General features: G+C 37.5%; 1 protein-coding gene across 1 annotated transcript in view; it reads right to left on the bottom strand.

Moving 5' to 3' along the window:
- Window positions 1–2329: 2329 nt before the first annotated feature.
- Window positions 2330–16944, bottom strand: part of ZNRF2 (zinc and ring finger 2) — a 127152-nt gene continuing 112537 nt past the window's right edge. The window contains exon 6 of the transcript XR_007147804.1: window positions 2330–2348. The gene's annotated coding sequence lies outside the window, so the exon portion shown is untranslated. The remainder of the gene's footprint in view (window positions 2349–16944) is intronic.

Raw genomic sequence — 16944 nt, 5'->3', positions numbered from 1 at the left:
TTCTTGGAGGTTATGTACCTGCACAACATATTATCAGTGCAATGATGCTCATGAGGTCTTTTTAGTCTAAGTTTGGATTCAATGTCAGACCAAATAATTTTTCTTTCATGATATATTGTTATACTGCTAAATCCTGCATACAACTTCCTAAGTTGCACAATTGCATCAAGGACAATTAGGTATTATAGCAGTGGTCACTTTGGAGAAATCTGACATGGGCAAATTGCTCATTTGACAGGTACCTTAGCACAAAAAGGAAACAAAATCCCAACTATCCAATGATATGCTTCTACATTTCATCTGAAGTGGAGTAAGGCTGATATTGCTGGACTGTGATAAGTTACATATGCAAATGTACAGTAACTGCTAACAAAATTATACAAAGAAATAGACTTATCAACACCATACATCAATCTAATCGGAATACTAAAAGTCTTCAGGTGACTCACAGAAAGACAGCAAAGATCAATGAAGAACAGAAGAAAGAAACAGAAAAATAAAATAGCAGACTTAAATCCTAACATACCAATAATTACATTAAACGTAAACAGTTTATATACATGAATTAAAAGAGATGGGCACAATGGATAACAAAGCATTTTCACGTCTACCAGAAAGAGATAAGAGAAATTACCAACATCAGGAATGAAAAAGGAGATGTCAGCAGACATTACAGACCCAGCAGACAGTAAAAGGATAATACTTACTACAAACAACTCTATGCACATACATTCAACAACTTAGATGAAACTGACCAATTCCCCAAAAGCAACAAACTATCAAAACTTGCCCAAATAAAATAGATACACTGAACAGTCTCGTAACTACTAAAGGAATTGAATCAACATTTTAGAACTTTTTGATAAAGCTGTGTGTAGGCCAGATGATTTCACTGCTGAATTGTACCAAATATTAAAAGAACAAATAACAGGAATTTACACCATTTCTTCCAGGAAACAGAAGAAAAGGAAACACTTATAATTGAATTTTGCAGGGTCACAAGAGTCATATACAAAAATCAACTGCGTTTCTTCTATCAGCAACGAACATGTCAAAACTGAAATTAAAAACACAATACCACTTATAATTTCTCCTCAAAAGAAAAATACTGCAGGTCTAAACCTAACAAAACGTAGGGGATCTGTATGCAAACACTACAAAACTCTGATAAAAACTTTTGTTTTTGATACAAACGTTTTTAAAAGACCTAAATAGACAAACTTACTAGGTTTATGGACTGAAAAACTGATTCAACATACTAAAGATATCAGTTTTCCCCAAACTGAATTATATGTTTATTGAAATGTTATGAAATTTATGAAAAAAAATTTTTTGTAGATCTAGAGAAACAGTTTCTCAATTTATAGGGAAATACACGAACAGAAAATGAAACAAAAAGGAAAAAAAAGAAAAGTTGCTAGACTCACACTATCCTCATTTTCAAACAGTTATGATACAGCCACAGTCATCATGACAATGTGGCCACGTAGATTTCACAGATCGATGGAAACGAGTGCCAGTAATAACCCACACAACACAGTCAACGGATATGGACAAAAAGGCAAAAGCAATTCAAAGGAGAAAGGATGTTTTTTTTTTTCAACAAATGCTGTTAGAATAACTGTACATCCCTAGGCATAAATATGAACCTTGACTTAGACCTCACACCTGATATAAAAATTTACCCCAAATGGATCATAAATCCACATGTAACGTGAAACCACAAATCTTTTAGAAGACAACATAGGAGGGAATCTTCTGAGTTATGCAGAATTCTTAGACATGACTCTAAAATCATGATCCATAAAAGAAAATACCAATAAATTGGACTTTATCAAAACCAAATCCTTTTGCTCTGAGCAAGACCCTGTTAAGAGAAAGATACAGACTGGGAGAAATATTTGCAATGCACAGTTCTGGTAAGAGATCTGTATTCAGAATATATAAAGAATGCTCTAAATGCAACAGTAAAAACACACAAAATTCAATTAGAAAATGTGCAAAAGACTTACACATTTCCCTACAGAAGATATTTGAATGGCAAATAGTATTTAATGGCATATATAAGCATATGAAAAGATATTCAACATCATTACCCACTGGAAAAATACAAATCAAAGCCATGATAGCACACCACTATACCTCTATTAAAATGGCAAAAAAAAAAAAAAAAAAAAAATTCCACGATACCAACCACTGGCAAGGATATAGAGCAATTAGATCTCTCATACATTGTTGGTAGGAATATAAAATGGTACAGCTATTCTGAAGAGAAGTTTGGCAGTTCCTTATTAAGTTAAACACAGACTTACCTTAAGACTTGGCAATGATACTCCTGGGTATTTATCCTAGAGAAATGAAAACACACATCCACATAAGAAATCCGTACATGAATGTTTATAGTAGTAGCTCTATTTGTATAGCTGACAAGTGGAAACAATCCAAATGTCCTATGAAAAGTGAATGGATATACTGTGGCACACCCATACTATGGACTACTACTCAACAATGAAAAGGAACAACACGATACGTGCAACAAACTGTTGATGCATGAAGGGATCTCGCGGCCATTATGCTGAGTAAAAAAAGCCAATTTCGAAAGGTTGTACACTTTATAACTCCACTTCTATAACATTCTTGAAATGACAGAATTATACAGATGAAGAATAGGTCAGTGGTTGCCCCAGTGGTTGCCAGTAGTTAGAAATACAGAGAAGGTTATAGAAAGGTTAGCATAAGAGTTTCTTTGTGAAGATAGAAAAGTTCTGTACCCTGATGATTGTAGTTATCAGAATCTACATATGTGAATGGGGGCACCTGGCTGGCTCAGTCAATGAAGTGTGGGACTCTTGATCTCAGGGTTGTGAGTGGGAGCCCGACACTGGGTACAGAAATTACTCAAAAATAAAAATCTTACAGGATGCCAGGGTGGTTCAGGTCGGTTAAATGTCCGACTCTTGATTTCAACTTAGGTCATGATCTCAGAGTTTGTTGAATTGAGGTCAGGCTTCACCCTGACAGCACAGAGCCTGCTTGGGATTCTCTCTCTCCCTCTTTCTCTGCCCCTTCCCAACTCGCGTATGCTTGCACTCTCTCTTTCTAAACAAACGTTAAAAAAAAAAACTTTATGGGCTCAGTTGGTTGAGCGTATGGCTTCAGCTCAGGTCATGATCTCGTGTTCGTGGGCTTGAACCCCACATCAGGCTCTGTGCTGACAGCTCAGAGCCTGGAGCCTGCTTCGGCTTCTGTGTCTCCCTCTCTCTGCCCCTCCCCTGCTTGCACTCTGTCTCTCTCAAAAAACTACAAACGTTAAAAAAAAAAAAAACAAAAAAACTTTAAGTACCTATGTGATAAAATTTCATAAAACTATACAAAAATTCAAATAAGGTCTGTCGTTAAAAGCATCGTACTAATATCAGTCTCTTGGTTTTGATAACGAAATATGCTTATACAAGATATCACCACTGAGGCACCTCAGGAAAGTTGCATGAAGGACACAGGAATGCTTGGTATTATTTTTTGTAATTCCTTGTGAATTTAAATTTAAAATATGGCTAAGAAACTGAGAGAGATATAATCCAGATTCTTAAGGTTCCCTAAAACTCTTTGCCTAGACCAATGAGATGTGAAAAATTTTGAATCTGCCTCAGTTTTGTGCGTCCATCTAAAACTCTGTTCCACACTTTCCTATTTATCTTTCCTTTGTCTTCCCTCCTCTTCCATCTTCAGAACTATCCATACTTGAAGTCCCTTAAAATTACAACCTCCAGATGAAGAGGTCTCTGATATTTCCTAATGTCAACTTCTGATCCTTGTGCCATTGTTAAGGACTTCCCAAACCCTGTCTTGGTCCATATACCCCAAACCTTCTTGACCACTATCAAGCTGTCCTTCTTTTGGTGGAGCCAGGAGATGCAGAAACTTGATAATGTAAACAAAAAGTTCTCTGGAAAATTGTCCCCTTCTAGCCAAGAACCAGAAAAATTTGAGTGATTACAAAGGAGATCCAAGGGAAACTGTAGCATCCAAATCCTAAAGGTTCCCTTCGCCTAACAAGGGGGAAAAATTTTTTTTTTAAGTAGACTCCACACCCAACATGAGGCTTGAACACACAATCCTGAGATTAAATGTCCCATGCTGTAGGGAATTAAAAGCAAAAATGAACTACTGGGACCTTATGAAGATAAAAAGCTTCTGCACAGCAAAGGAAACAACCAACAAAACTAAAAGACAACCAATGGAATGGGAAAAGATATTTGCAAGTGACATAGCGGACAAAGGGCTAGTATCCAAAATCTATAAAGAGCTCACCAAACTCCACACCTGAAAAACAAATAACCCAGTGAAGAAATGGGCAGAAAACATGAATAGACACTTCTCTAAAGAAGACATCCGGATGGCCAACAGGCACATGAAAAGATGCTCAATGTCGCTCCTCATCAGGGAAATACAAATCAAAACCACACTCAGATATCACCTCACGCCAGTCAGAGTGGCCAAAATGAACAAATCAGGAGACTATAGATGCTGGAGAGGATGTGGAGAAATGGGAACCCTCTTGCACTGTTGGTGGGAATGTAAATTCCTGGGTGCAGCCACTCTGGAAAACAGTGTGGAGGTTCCTCAAAAAATTAAAAATACACCTACCCTATGACCCAGCAATAGCACTGCTAGGAATTTACCCAAGGGATACAGGAGTGCTGATGCATGGGGGCACTTGTACCCCAATGTTTATAGCAGCACTTTCAACAATAGCCAAATTATGGAAAGAGCCTAAATGTCCATCAACTGATGAATGGATAAAGAAATTGTGGTTTACATACACAATGGGGTACTATGTGGCAATGAGAGAGAATGAAATATGGCCCTTTGTAGCAACGTGGATGGAACTGGAGAGTGTGATGCTAAGTGAAATAAGCCATACAGAGAAAGACAGATACCATATGTTTTCACTCTTATGTGGATCCTGAGAAACTTAACAGAAACCCATGGGGGAGGGGAAGAAAAAAAAAAAGAGGTTAGAGTGGGAGAGAGCCAAAGCATAAGAGACTCTTAAAAACTGAGAACAAACTGAAGGTTGATGGGGCGGTGGGAGGGAGGGAGGGGCGGGTGGGTGATGGGTATTGAGGAGGGCACCTTTTGGGATGAGCACTGGGTGTTGTATGGAAACCAATTTGACAATAAATTTCATATATTGAAAAAAGAGAAAAGTCCCATGCTGTAATGATTGAACCAGCCAGGAGCCCTAAGGTGAATTGTTATTTTTTTAATGTTTATTTTTCAGAGAGAGAGAGAGAGGGAGGGAGGGAGAGGGAGAGAATGAGACCATATGAGCGGGGGAGGGGCAGAGAGAGAGGGACACAGAGGATCCTAAGCAGGCTCTGAGCTGTCAGCATGGAGCCTGATGCAGGGCTTGAGCTCACAAACCATGAGATCATGACCTGAGCTGAAGTCGGACCCTTAACTGACTGAGCCATCCAGGTGCCCCTAAGGTGAATTATTTCTGATGGAAGCATAGAAAGAAACCTTTCAAGGGGGCACAGGTTATACTATAAATCCTACAACTGCTTCTATAATTATAAAAGTATATTTTTCAGAATTATAAAATTATCAGTGGTAGGCTAACTTTGTCCTTGTCTTATCTGCCTAGGCTGGCCCTCTCTCATTTCCTCTCCACCTTCCCGTCTCCTTGGAAAGACTTTAGGAATAAAAAAGTTAAAAATGGATCAAAAATATTCTGTTGTTATTCACATATTCATGCAGTCCAGATAAGATTCAAATAAAAATTTTTAAGTATTTTTTTTTTTTTTGTTTATTTGAGAGAGAGAGAGAGAGGGAGAGAATCCCAAACAGACTCCATGCTGGAGCCAGACACAGGACTCGATCTCATGACCGTGAGATCATGACCTGAGCTAAAACCAAGAGCCAGATGCTTAACCAACCGAGCCACCGTGGTACTCCCCACGACTCCCTCCCCCAATTTTTTTTTTAAGTCTCAAGCTTTACACATATTGGTTCTTCAAATTTTCTTGCTAAAAGCAATACAGAAGAAAAAGCTGTTTGAATAATGACCTTGGTTATTAGGTTATCAGACCCACAAAGCAGGAAAGTTAAAACTTTTGACATGATGTAAATTTTTGGCTTATGAATACAGAGGTTCATTGTATATCAGAAAATCAATAAAAAGATGCAAAATGTATATATAGCTATGGAGTAAAAAGAAATTAAGCCTTTGGTTATAGGTTTTCTAGTTCTGTGTTTGGAGGAAACAACATGTGTTATTTTGGTTAAGGTAGTAACTAATAAAATGTTGGAGACTATACTATAGCACAGTTATGAAGTGACATATCTTATACATATGGGATAATTGTTTTGGCTTATCTACTTGTTAAGGGAACTGCCAAGTTTATGAGAATGGTAAATTCAATATATTACATGTTCATTTAACATGCTCATCAAGGTAACTATTTTAGAGCTGAATTAAAACTGTAAAACATGTTTACATGCATCTAAACAAATATCTGGGAGGGCTTGAGAAAGGTGCATTAATGAAAGGCATACAGGGGCGCCCAGATGGCTATCAGTTAAGCATCCGACTTTGGTTCAGGTCATGATCTCACAGCTTATGGGTTCAAGCCCCATGTCAGGCTCTGTGATGAAGCTCAGAGCTTGGAGCCTGCTTTGGATTCTGTGTCTCCCTCTCTCTCTGCCTGCCCCTCTCCCATTAGTCTCCCCCCCCCCCCCATAGGCAAACATTAAAAAGAAATTTAAACACACTGTGAGATATCTATACTTGTGGCATACTCATAAATTGTTTTAACACAAAGTACCTTATTTTTGAAAAAGATGAAATTTCTTGTAATTATCATCACTTATTGCTGCTCTTACATTAGCAACTTATTAAAATGTCCTCATTTAAACTGATGCAGCCACTGGTGGAAAACAGGATGGTGGTTCCCCAAAAAGTTAAAAATAGAACTACCTTACAATCCAGCAATTGCACTATTTAGGTATGTACCCAAAAGATACAAAAAAGGTAATTCAATGGGAGATATGCACCCCAATGTTTATAGCAACATTAACAACAGCCAAACTGTGGAAAGAGACCAAGTGCCCATCAACTGATGAGTGGATAAAGATATGTGTGTGTGTGTGTGTGTGTGTGTGTGTGTGTGATGGAATATTACTCAGCCATCAAAAAGAATGAAATCTTGCCATTTGCAATGATGTGGATGGACCTACAGAGTGTTATTCTAAGCAAAATAAGTCAGTGAGAGAAAAATGCCATAGTTCACTCCTATGTGGAATTTAAGAAACAAATGAACACAGTGGGGGAAAAGATGCAAACCAAGAAACAGACTTTTAACTACAGACAACAAACTGATGGTCACTGGAGGGGAGGGGGGCAGGGGGATGGGTGAAATGGGTGACGGGGACTAAGGAGTGCACTTATGATGAACACTGGTGTTGGACCTAAGTGGCGACTCGCTGAATTCTACACCTGAAACCAACATTACACTGTATGTTAACTAGCTGGAATTTAAATAAAAACTTGGAAGAAAAAAAAATTCCTGCATTTAGATACTTCTTAATTAGGTTCATGTTTTGTCTCCTGGTCAACTTTTTGCCTTCCCCAATTTGAGAATAAAACTGCCCATGTGTCTTTTAAAACTACATGTTCTTTGGATATCCTGGGATTGCTACAAGGTAACCAGTGATTTGCTTCTTCATCTTTAGAAGGAAGAATACTAGAATGAACTGGATTTGTTTGGTGCTTCAGATTTTAACTCATTTGAAAGTATTAGGAGAGCTCTTTTCAGTTTTCCAGACATAGGCTAGAAGAACAAAACCTGAAAAATCCTAAGAGAAATTTTTTCAAGTGATGTAACATCAGAGAAAAAGTACCTTCAAATTTTGATGAAATAAGCCCTCCCAGAAGATCTTGAGCTCTTGAATGCTAAAAATCCGCAGGAGCAGATGATCTTCAGATGAGGTCTGCTACCTCAAGACCTTCCGATCCAAGAGATGACGACACAAAGCAGGCAACTTCCACCCAGCATGGCAGAACAAGATGGATTTTCATGGCTCAACTTTTTTTTTTTTTTTTTTTTTTCTTTCCTTCAAGTCATACTTACTACTGTCCTTGGGTGCCCTCTAGCAGTCACCTAATGGTTTCACAAAATGCTTTCATACATTCTCACTGTTGTACTTTCATTCTCCCCATCTTCCTTGTGACCTAAGAAAAGGCAACACTCTTGCGTACTTCTGTCCATAGCTACTGCTCTAAATCTAACGGACTTCCAGATTATTTTCATCCCTGACCTGAACTCAGTGACAAAAAAATTGAACACGTGACTTTTTATATACCTCAGGTTCCTTCTGATATTTGAAGTTTCCTCGTATTTATTAACCCCAACTTCCAGTCCTTGAAAAACGGGAACACGACCTCAACAAAATACTTCTGCGGAACTCATTATAGTACAGGCCTTATAAGCTCATTTGAAGTGGGAACGAATTCTGGGGCTATCCTTGTGGCGATGCTCAGTGTGTTCTCCTCAGAGACTCTCCAGCTTGATTTGCAAGGATCTGCCTGCCTCAAGGGACACGCAGTTGCCCCTAACATGATAAATCTTATTTATGTAATGTGGTCAATATTATTTGCACTCCCAGTATAGTCTATCCTCATCTTTGTTTTAAGCCAATCTCGTTTTCACCATTCTTTTCAGCCAGTGTATCAGGTTGTTGGATACAGCTATAGCAGGGCAGAAAGGAATATTTATAGCCTTTTTGTTTTGTTTTTTAATGTTTATTTATTTTTGAGACAGAGTATGAATGGAGGAGGGTCAGAGAGAGAGGGAGACACAGAATCTGAAACAGGCTCCAGGCTCTGAGCTGTCAGCACAGAGCCCGACGCGGGGCTCGAACTCACTGGCCCGAGATCATGACCTGAGCCGAAGTCGGACACTCAACCAACTGAGCCACTCAGGCGCCCCTATTTATAGCCTTTTATACAAACTCTTTCAGAAAATAAAAGAGGAGGAAATACTTCCCAACTCTTTTAATGAGCTCCCCATTACTCTGGTACCAAAACCAAAGATACTGCAAGAAAACTACAGACTAATATCTCTCATGGACATGGATGCAAACAAACCCTTAACAAAGTATTAGCAAATTGAACCCAGATATAAAAGTGTAGCTCAACATTAAAAAATCCATGAAATTCATTGTATCAGTAGATTAAAAAACCCTACATGATCATTTCAGTAGATAAAAAGCATTTGATAAAATTCAATATCCATTTGTGATAAATCTTTTTGGGAAAGAGGAACAGAAGGCAACTTCCTCATATTATAACATTGACATTTAATGTTGCCAATTAAATAAATAATAAATAATTATTTAAATAATATTTAATAAATTAAAATTAATAATTATAATTATTAATACTTATTATCAATTATATATTTATATTTATATATTATAAATATTATATATTAAATTATAAATATATTAACTTATATATAATATATATTATATATTAATATAATTATATATTTATACATAATTATAATAATTATTATAATTATATTTTATATATTTATATTTCTTTTTTTTTTTTCAACGTTTATTTATTTTTGGGACAGAGAGAGACAGAGCATGAACGGGGGAGGGGCAGAGAGAGAGGGAGACACAGAATCGGAAACAGGCTCCAGGCTCTGAGCCATCAGCCCAGAGCCCGACGCGGGGCTCGAACTCACGGACCGCGAGATCGTGACCTGGCTGAAGTCGGACGCTTAACCGACTGCGCCACCCAGGCGCCCCAATATTTCTATATTACATATAAATATAAATATAAATTTTATATTATATATATTATATACTATAATATATATATTTATATTATATATATAGTATAGTATATATTAATATAATTATAATTTATAATATATATTTATAATATATATAATTTATAATATATATTTATAATATATAATATATAAAATTTATAATACATATTTATAATTTACATTTATAAATTATAAATATATATTTATATTTATAAACAAAATATATAAATAAATAATTATCATAATTATAATAATTAATATTATTTAAAGAAATAATTAAATTGGCATCCACAACAAACCTAATAGTTTGAAAGGCTGAATGCTTTCCCTTTAAGTTCAAGAGCAAGCAAGGTTCTCAGCTTTTGGGGCTTCTATTCAAATCGTACTGGAGACCCTGGGCAATGTAATAAGAGAAAAGGAAAGAAGGGAGGAGGAAGGGAGGGAGGAGCAAACAATAAAGAAAACAGGAAGTAAATAAAACACAGTTTAGAAAGGAAAAAGTAATTTCTATTTGTGGACAGTATGATTGGGTATACAGAAAACAATAAAGAATCTACAAAAAAGCTTCCAGTGAGTTTAAGATCACAGGATGCAAAGTCGATGCACAAAAATTAATTTTTATATAATAGCAGTAAACTGGAGAACAGTAACATTTTTAGTAACACTAAGAACCATGAAATACATAGGTATAAATCTATCAAATTATATGCAAGATTTATATGTGGAAAAGTATAAATTACTGAAGACATCTTAAAAAACTAAACTAAATGGAGATACTGTGTTCATTCGCTAGAAGAGTCAATACTATTAAGACTGTAACAACTGACTTATAGATTCAATGGAATCCCAGTGAAAATCCCAGTAAGTAACTGACAGGCTGATTCTAAAATTTCTATAGAGGGGTGCCTGAGAGGCAGTTGGTTAAGCATCCGACTTTGGCTCAGGTCGTGATCTCATGGTTCATGGGTTCGAGCCGTGCGTTGGGCTCTATGTTGACAGGTCAGAGCCTGGAGCCTGTTTCAGATTCTGTGTGTCTCTCTCTCTCTCTACCCCTCCCCCGCTCCATGTGTGTGTGTGTGTGTGTGTGTGTGTGTGTGTGTGTGTGTGTGTGTGTGTCTCAAAAATAAATATTGAAAAAATAATTCTCAAGATTCACTAATTTAAAAAAAAACACGTCTTTTAAAAATGTAGGAGTTTCCCACTTCATTTTTGAAGATGCTATATAGACAGCAAATAAGAATACGAAAATGCTCAACATCATTTATCATTAGGGAAATGGAAATAAAGAAAACAAGGATACACACCATACACCCAGTAACAACAAAAACAAAAACAAAACGGCAAAGCAAAAACATATCAACAATCAACCCCCCTAACAACACTGAGTTCTGGTGACTGTGAACCACCTGGAATGCCTGTACATTGCGGTAGGGATGAAAACTGCCACTTTGAAAAACTGTTTGGCGGTTTCTTATGAAGTGAACGTATGATCATCATACGACCCAGCAATCCTACTCCTAGAAATACGCCCAAGAGAAATGAAATCTGTTCACACACAAAAACCTTTTGGTGAAAGTTAACAGCAGCTTTATTTGTCATCAGTAAAAATCGGAAACAACTCAAATCTCCTTCACCTAGTAAATGGATGAACAAAAAAAACGCGATACATTCATACAATGGATTACTACTCACCAATTAAAAGGATCAAACTACGGATACATACAACAACACGGAGAAATCTCAAATGATTATGCTAAGTGAAAGAAGTGGGCTCAAAACCTACATATCATAGGTGATTTCAGTTATAGGCCATTGTTTAAAACACATCCCTAGGGAAGAAACCAGACCAGCAGTTGCCAGGGGCTTGGGGAGCACAGGGAAATTTTGGGGGTAATGGAAGTGTTTTATACACCTTGTGTGGATGGGTACGTGAGAACACCCATTTGTCACAATTCATACAACTGCACACTGAAAAGGGTGAACTTGACTTTATGTAAATTATCTCATTAACCTTAAAAAAAAAAAGGACCATTACAATAACTGGTCTATGCACTCTGTGTTTTCCAAAGTTGATTCTCGTTCACCATCAGGTTGTTTGCATAGCTTGCAATAATCTTTATTGCTTGCTGGATATTAACCTTGAAAAAGCAATGGCTTGGGATGAGTCTTCTTCCAGAGATCTTGTGCTGCTGTTAAGTTCAGATTCGGAGAATCCTGGTCCATCCAGCTATGCATACTTGGAAAAGCTGAACTTCGGGAAAGCGCATCTGCCCAAACCGCCCAGGGAAATTGCTTTTTCTATTTCTTTTCCTCACCTGCTCCAAGAGCAGCAAGACAGTCCTCTTGACAGCTCACAACGGCTGTAGCTTTGTCGTTGTTCTAATGTTCCATTTTCCTTTGTTACAGACTTTCATCCAAAAACTGACCTGGCAGTTCCTATTTTATCCTTTCTTCCTTCTTTCTTAAATCCAACATTTTATTACTATGTTTAGTCAGTCATCACCAGAAACTGAAGTCCAAAACTGTTTTTATTAAGTAACGGGTGTATATGGTAAAAATTCAAATCTTACAGAAGCGTACAAGAAAAAAGCCTCCTCACTGCCCCCCACGCACCTGACGCTAGTCCCACCCAAACCTACTCCTTAGAAGTCCTAATACTCTGGGTTTGAGTCTGGTTTTAGTTCTTCTGATAGTCACAATCTCCAACTCTCCAATGAAGATCCTTCTCTCTCTGCTTCTTGGTTCATAAACTCCGGTGTAAAAAGATAATAGCCCTTACACTAGATTTGCCTCCTTGTCACACCTCCAGTATGTTAGTCTTATTATTTAGCCTTCTGAGAGCCCACTACATGCCAGGTGGTGTTGTAGACCCACGCATGCGATAGTGAACAAAACTCATGGACTAATCTGACTTCATAGCACTTCGATTCTAGAAGGACAAAGAGCGACAATAAACAAACACAAAATCTGTCGGGACGGGTGTTCTAGAAAAAGAATAAAAAGCAGGGTAAGGAAAATAGGGAATATGGGGCAAGGGCAGATCAGTGAGCTTGGCCTTTCTAACTTCTCTACAAACTTCTGGAGCCAGGAATCCTGATAGTCATACTTGCAATTTCAAGTTCAGTCACCTACCACTGGTTTGCTCTTGGGCAAATCACTTAACCTCAAGTTTCCTCATCTATGAATGAGGATGAAAATACCTTCCTGATAGGGTTGTTGTAAGGATTGAGATAATTGTGCTGAGCACAATGGCTGGCACCCAGTGAATGCACCAAAATACGACTTATCACTTTTATTAGCACAATGACACAACACAAAACCCTGAAAAAAGAACAATTAAAAGGCCTATGTGAACAGCTTAGTTTTATTTTTATCATTATTAGGTGTGGTCACTATGCCCCAGCATTAGATGACTGCAGTTTTATTTTATATTGAATTCTATTCCTCTATTGCCTTGTGATTTCTAATTTCAGACATACTGGTGGATAACTTTCACATGTTTTTTTAGTGTTTTTTATTTTTATTTTTTTAATGTTTACTTTTTTTTTTTTTAATTTTTTTTTTCAACGTTTATTTATTTTTGGGACAGAGAGAGACAGAGCATGAACGGGGGAGGGGCAGAGAGAGAGGGAGACACAGAATCGGAAACAGGCTCCAGGCTCTGAGCCATCAGCCCAGAGCCCGACGCGGGGCTCGAACTCACGGACCGCGAGATCGTGACCTGGCTGAAGTCGGACGCTTAACCGACTGCGCCACCCAGGCGCCCCTAATGTTTACTTTTGAGACAGAGCATGAGCGAGGGAGGGGCAGAGAGAGAAGAAGACCCACAATCCGAAGCAGGCTCCAGGCTCTGAACTGTCAGCACAGAGTCCGACATGGGGCTCGACCCCAGGAACCACGAGATCATGTCCTGAGAAAGTCTGACGCTTAACTGACTGAGCTACCCAGGCACCCCGTTTATTTATTTTTGAGCGACGGAGCACAAGCAGGGGGAGGAGCAGACAGAGAGAGGGAGACACAGATTCTGAAGCAGGCTCCAGGCTCTGAGCTGTCAGCACAGAGCCCCAATGGCTGCAACCCACAAACTGTGAGATCATGACCTGAGCTGAAGTTAGATGCTTAACCGACTGAACCACCCAGGCACCCCTCTTTCATATATTTCAACAAAAGTTGACACATCCAAAAATTACCACAAGGATATACTTTAAGTCACGGTCACTGTCAAATATTTATGGAGTGGCTACTATGCACCAGAATCAGCTTTAGGTTCTGGGGATATAGCAATGAACAAAACAGAAGAGATCCCTGCTTTTATGGAATCCGCATTCCAATGGGAGAGATAATGAGCAAACAAACACGATGAGATCACATAGTACTAAGTGCTATGAAGAAAATTACGCAAGAGGAGTGTGTTCTTCATGAGATGGAGTGATCACGGATTATACTTTATGAAGACAGGGTAGTCAGAGACAGCCTATCTGAGGAAGTGACATTTATGCAAAGATCAGAACATTGAGAAGAGCGTAAATATTATATATAAAAAACTGTTATCTCACCATTATTTTGTATTCCAGCATCGACTGGCACAATGAGACTTTAAAAGCTTAAGTAGATGCTTCTGCAAAAAATAATGCAAAAATCCACCTACTAAGACACTTATTACTCAAACATATTGTGCCAAACAAAAAGCTCTATAATTTTTAAAGTTGCATTTTAAGAGATGGATTAAATATTTAAATATATTTAGAAAGGAAATTATATATAAAAGCACCAGGAGAAAATACAAACTTATATAAACTTAAGATGGGTAAAATCCCTTTATTTAAAACAAAATTTTAATGTTTATTTTTGAGAGGAGAGACACACAGCGTGAGTGGGGGAGGGGCGGAGAGAGAGAGAGAGAGAGAGAGAGAGAGAGACACAGACAGACAGACAGACGGACAGACAGAATCTGAAGCGGGTTCCAGGCTCTGAGCTGTCAGCACAGAGCCCAATTTGGGGCTCCGACTCATGAACTGCAAGGATCACAACCTAGGCTGAAGTTGGATGCTTAACCGAGAAACCCAGGCGCCCCCTTTTTTAAAAAAAAATTTTTAATGTTTATTTTTGAGAGAGAGACAGAGCACGAGCTGGGGAGGGTGGATGAGTAAAATCCTTTTAAACATGACCACGAAAGTCAAAAACATAAAAGGGGGCACCGGGTGGCTCTGTTGGTTAAATGTCAGACTTTGGCTCAGGTCACAATCTCATGGTTTGTGGGCTCAAGTCCCGCATCGGGCTCTGCACCAACAGTGTGGAGCCTGCTTGGGATTCTCTCTCTCTCTCCCTCTCTCTGCCCCTCCCCTACTCTCTTTCTCAAAATAAGTAAATAAACAACAACAAAATAAACAAAGGGCAAAATTAATAAATGTGACTATTTTAAAAATGTTGAACAGAAGGAAAGCAAAACAACCCTAAGAAAAAATACTACCATAAATTAGATTCAAAGTGAAATGAAAAGCTAATAAACACATTTGTAATGTATATTAAAAACTAACAGTCTTAACACTTAAAAATATCTTAAACCACTAAGGAAAAAAACCCCAAAACAACCAGCAATAGTCATAAACAAATAATTTGCAAGGAAACACAAATGGCCAGTACACTAATGAAAAGATGTTTAACTATAGTCATAATGAAAGAACTGCAACGAAAACTGAGTTTGTGCTTATCAGAATAGCAGAGGTGGAAACACAGCAATAAAATTCAGTTTTGCTCAAAGTACAGAGAAACTTGAACTCCCATGTCCTGTTAAGAGTGTAACATAGAAACAGCTTAAAATTTTAACAATAAAAGTGTAAAGGAAATCATAAATATCCTAATAGTACTATATCATCAATATTGTGAAGATTTGTACTTAATGACAAAAGTATTTATGATATACTGTTGAACGTGCCTGAAAGAGAGCATGTTTGGTGTGACATTACATATGTTAAATTAGGTTTATACAGATTGGTAAGTGGGGGGTATAGTCACCGAAGACTAATGGTGATTATCTATACACAATGGGATTTGAAGTAATAGTACTTTTTCTTTGTGTAAGTACTTACATATTTACTTTTGGAGCTGTCCCAAAGAAGGAATTTTAGAAAGCTATACTAACTGGACAGTTAGCTAACAATTCACGTATTTACCAGCAATCATCAATATGCTTTGAGTTTTCACCCTGCCACACAAGGAAAAGGGCAGTGGGTGTAAAGATCTCCCAAGCCAAGATTATGGTCAACTCTATATAAGGGAAAAATGCCCAGCCGAGAGCTTTCCTATCATTTGTATGATGGCATCATTTCCTTGTATGCAAAAATGCTAAAGCTGCCTAATATTTTACAAACTGGCATTACCTAATCTTTAGTTCAAGTGACAAGGAAAACTTCCACTTCCAAGCCAAAAACACTTCCCCGTTCTAAAACATACTACAAAAATACAGTTATCAAGATTATAGTTTGGTACTGGCATAAGGATAGACATAGATCAATGGAATAAAATTAAGAGTTGTGAAACAAACCCATACATTTATCTTCAATTGAATTTCGACAAGGGAGGCAAGATAGTTCAATGGGGTGAAGAGTAATGGTCTTTTCAACAAATGGTGTTGGAACAACGACATCCACATGTAAAAGAATGAAGTTGGACTGTTACACCTATTATACACAAAATTAATTCCAAATGGACCAAAGACCTAATGTAAGGGCTAAAATTATGAAACTCTTAGAAGAAAACTTTTATATCAGTGTAAATCTTTGTAACTTTGGATTAGGCAATGGTTTCTTAGATGCCACCTAAAACACGAGCAGCCAAAGACAAAAATTTAGATAAACTGGACTTCATCAAAATTAAAAAACTTTTGTGCTTGCAAAGGTCACTACCAAAAAAAAGTGAAAGACAATGCACAGACTGGGAGAAAATATTTGCAAATCATATCTGACAAAAGTCTAGAATCAGGAACATATTAAAAAAATTCTTAAAACACAGTAATAAAAAGACAAATAATTTTAAAGTGGGGAAAGAATCTGAACAGGCGTTTCTCCAAAGATCCACAAATGGCCAATAAGCAAAT

The sequence above is a fragment of the Prionailurus viverrinus genome, chromosome A2, assembly GCF_022837055.1.
Source record: "Prionailurus viverrinus isolate Anna chromosome A2, UM_Priviv_1.0, whole genome shotgun sequence".
Classification (NCBI taxonomy): domain Eukaryota; kingdom Metazoa; phylum Chordata; class Mammalia; order Carnivora; family Felidae; genus Prionailurus; species Prionailurus viverrinus.
Note: the sequence above shows the minus strand (reverse complement) of the source record. Positions and strands in the feature narration are given on the sequence as shown.